Source organism: Scylla paramamosain, chromosome 8 (assembly GCF_035594125.1).
Source record: "Scylla paramamosain isolate STU-SP2022 chromosome 8, ASM3559412v1, whole genome shotgun sequence".
Classification (NCBI taxonomy): Eukaryota; Metazoa; Arthropoda; class Malacostraca; order Decapoda; family Portunidae; genus Scylla; species Scylla paramamosain.
Window position 1 is genome coordinate 11,860,800 of NC_087158.1, and position 4,850 is coordinate 11,865,649.

Sequence of the window (4,850 nt, forward strand, 5' to 3'; positions counted from 1 at the left end):
AATTTCACGTGGAGGGATTTATGTCTATTGGATGGCGTCGCTTTCTTGGTACGTACGCAGAAGCCCCTCCGTGAGCTACGTGCGTGCATACTACACACACACACACACACACACACACACACACACACACACACACACACACACACATATTGCAATACATGTTGTTATTGTACCTGAGCGCGTGTGTCACTGTAACATACGGGACACACACACACACACACACACACACACACACACACACACACACACACACACATACACACACACAAATTGCATATTTGACAAGTTTAGAAGAGAAGTTAAAAATAGGAAAATGTTTGAAAGTTGTAGAATTGCAGTACAGAATCCTTCATAGAAACGTAAATACCTGGAACGGAGAAATATTGTAAAAGCGGTGAATGAAGTAAGGAACGTGCATCATTCAGTCTCTTCTTTTTTTCTTGTTTCTTTCTCTATTTGTGTTGCCATTGACCAGAACCCTTCTTACGTAAACAATAAATCAATCATGCAAAAAAAAAAAAAACTATAAATATCGATACAGATGCAGTACCAGACAAGAGCAGGTCAAACCCCTTATACTGCAACGCACGCAAGCACGCACACACACACACACACACACACACACACACACACACACACACACACACACACACACACGTATCCTATAGAATTTTTTTTTAGTTCATTTATATGATATTAATTCAAACACCTTAATTGGGTAAGAGCGAATACATAATTTTGAGCAGTTTAGAGCAATAAATACTCTCCTCTTCCTCTCCCCCCTCTCCCTCTCTCTGTCTCTCTCTCACAAGCTGAAGCAGGTGTGTATGAATTGTTCAGAGTGAGAGCCGCCGCCTCAGCCTGCCGCGACATTAGGCTGAGCGGCGGAGTGGAGTGGGGATGCGTTTGGCGAGTCCGCGAGGAGGCGTGAAGGACTGCTTGCTCGCGGTCCAGGGCGCAAATCCTGCGGGCTGTAGTGGCAGGCTGGGAGCGGCGTGCGGGGCCCCAACTCTCCAGCGACGTGAGAGTAACGCAATGCCCGCCAGGTGGAAAGATTTAAGCCACGCGGAGGAGCTTACTGGGCTTACCGTGGCGGGCTGCGGGGAGCGGGAATCTATCATCAAGGAATAACATAAACGTCATCCCGAACTCTCACATCCTCCTCCTCCTCCTCCTCCTCCGCCTCTTCCTCTTCTTGCTGCTTCGTCTCCTCCTCCTCCTCCTCCTCCTCCTCCTTCCTTTCTAAAGCTTAGTGTGGTGATTTGAATTCTGTTCCACCTCCGATGCTGCGATTTCATCTCCTAATTCGTGTTTATTTGTGTATTTATTCGTGCTTTATGATTTTTTTCTAAGTGTTATGTGTAGGTGTGTTTGCTCTCTCTCTCTCTCTCTCTCTCTCTCTCTCTCTCTCTCTCTCTCTCTCTCTCTCTCTCTCTCTCTCTCTCTCTCTCTCTGTGTGTGTGTGTGTGTGTGTGTGTGTTTTTTTCTCTTCCTATTTTGATGTCCTTTGCCAGAACTTCTTACAAAAAGAAAAATCTACATATCTATCTATCTATCTATCTATCTATCTATCTATCTATCTATCTATCAGTGTGTAAACAAAGATTTAGTATACAAAATGTGAATCAATGTGCTGAGGTCGTTACATTCGCTGTATGTACACCTGACTTTTTGTAGAAAATATTCTATGGATGTTATTTTAAAATGTCAAGGAGATCGACAGTTGTACATGACCATGAAAATAAATGTAAATCCTCGCTTAACTGCCAGTTCCCTACAGAAAATCGATAAAATATAATGAATATGCAAGTAAATAAATTAATAAGAAGTGAACAGTAGGAAGACGCAGGGGACGCGGAAAGCTGAGAGTAAGTGCCTTGTGTGTCTTCAGGAATCTTGTTTACTCAGCATGAGTCTTGATGAAGTGAAGCCGTGGTGGTGTTTCTTGAGGGAATGAGAACAGTAATGAGAAAATGTGTTACCGGATCCGTCTGTTTATGTCTCCGTCTGTCTGTCTGTCTGCTTGTCTGCTTTTAATTTCTCTCTCTCTCTCTCTCTCTCTCTCTCTCTCTCTCTCTCTCTCTCTCTCTCTCTCTCTCTCTCTCTCTCTCTCTCTTTCAACAATTCTAGTACCTATTTTACAGCGAGAAAATATGAAATCTACATCATATTAATGCACCAAGAGAAAGAGAGAGAGAGAGAGAGAGAGAGAGAGAGAGAGAGAGAGAGAGAGAGAGAGAGAGAGAGAGAGAGAGAGAGAGAGAGAGAGAGAGAGAGAGAGAGAGAGAGAGAGAGATACCAAATAAATTTTGAGAAAACAATACATATAACAACATCAAGAATCAACATTAATTACACGATATTTCTAGTAATACGGGTACTAAGAATATCATCGCATTTATTTTTTGTCCTAATTTTCTTTATTAACTTTCATTCAACGAAGACCATCCTGGAGTTTTGCTACTTTTCAATATTTTTTCCTCGTTTTTTCTACACAGGAGAAATTTTCATTGCACTCTTTTTCTTTTGTTATCTTTGGGCTAATTTTCATGGTACTATTCTTTTTTCCTGTCTCGGTGCTTTCTTAATAGTCATTCTTATTTTCTTCCTTTTTTTCTGACATTATGCAAATCTTCACTGTACTCTTTCTTTTCTTATTTTTTTTATCTTTTCTACCTCCGGGCTTTTCTTCACTGTACTTTTTTTCTTTTATTCTGTTTATCTTTTCTATTTCGGAGCTAGTTTTAATTGTGATTTCTTCTTATTTTTTTTATTCTGTATTTTTTTACGCTACCTCTGGTCTAATTTGTTGAGGTGTGGCAGGCAGGCAGGCAGGCAGGCAGGCAGGTGAGGTGATTAGCGTGGATTGCCTGGCCCGGCGCGGCACTGCTCGCCATACCGTCATTTCCATCATCACTTAATCACCTTCATTAGATGTTTCAGCCTTAATGATCTTTACTAATTACACGATATAATAGGAACCAGCTACTTTTTTGCTACTTTCCTTTTTTTTTTCACCCACCATGTTAATTAGGATGAAACTCAGTATACGCTCACATGCTCACGCTCACATACACACACACACACACACTCACACACACATACACACACACACACACACACACACACACACACACACACACACACACACACACACACACACACACACACACACACACACACACGTACTCTCGAGAAGTTTTTGAGTTCATTTATTTGATATTAACTCACAAACAATTTAATTAGAAAAGGACGAATATATATATATATATATATATATATATATATATATATATATATATATATATATATATATATATATATATATATATATATATATATATATATATATACTCGTATATATATATATTTTTTTTATTTATTTATTTATTTTATTTTATTTATTTATTTTTTTATCCGTTTAGACCAATGCAACAAAATTCTCTCTCTCTCTCTCTCTCTCTCTCTCTCTCTCTCTCTCTCTCTCTCTCTCTCTCTCTCTCTCGCTCTAAGCTACCTAATATCAGTGTCAGAGTACCAATTATCACTGAGTCTTTTTTATCGCCCTAATGTATGCATCAAAGGAGAGAAAGGGAGAGAGGGAGAGGGAGAAGAAGAGGAAAGGCAAACAGAGAGGAAGAAAAGTGTGTGTGTGTGTGTGTGTGTGTGTGTGTGTGTGTGTGTGTGTGTGTGTGTGTGTGTGTGTGTGTGTGTGTGTGTGTGTGTGTGTGTGTGTGTGTGTGATTCTAGTTGACTTACGAGTGAATAATTACAATATTAACAATATTACAATAGTAACAACAACAAGAACAAAAACAGCAACAACAATAACAACAACAACAACAACATCATCAACAACAACAAAGAGGGATAGAGAGACGTGTCGAATTCAGTAAGAGACGAACAAAATCTCTGATCAAATCAGCGGATTAAACAAGGAAACTAATGAGAAAAAAAATGCTTAGGAAAAGGAAAAGCGGTGTCGGAAATCAACACACCTGTACTTAATTACCTGAATGTTCCCTCCATACCTGCGTGAGTACCTTCATTAATCACTGATGAGATTTTTCTTAATATGTACAAAACTCTTTACTAATAATCCTAATTGCTGTAATGATGTAACTATATATTAATTTTAAGTACAGTATAATATTGCAAGTTAAAAAATCGTATAGTTTTTTTTATATTTTTTTTTTCATTTTATATATATATATATATATATATATATATATATATATATATATATATATATATATATATATATATATATATATATATATATATATATATATATATATATATATATATATTGTATTTACACATTTCCAGCATTTAGTTATTAAGGAATGTGTAAGGATGTTAAACAGTAATATTTTTTTCATAATTACGTAATTTTACACATATTTCTTATTACTGCTAAAAGGGTTTTACTTTTACGTAGATTTTGCATTTATTTCTTAATATTGTTGTAAGATTTTTACTGTTACATAGTTCCTGTATGTATTTCTTATTATTATTGATTTTTTTTTTTAATATTACGTAGTTTTTGTATGTATTTGTTATTATCTATATTTGTTTTCTGTGCAGCAGACGGCCAGGTGAGAGTAAATAATAGGTGACATTCATTAAATCGTCCACGTGCATGAATGAAGCTGATACAAGTGTACGATACGCAGAAATGTTGGGAGACAAAAATTTACTATATGCAGAGTAAACAAGCACACACACACACACACACACACACACACACACACACACACACACACACACACACACACACACACACACACAGTTTAAAACAAAATAAACACACACACAAGCAAAGACAAAGAACTGCAAAAATAAATATA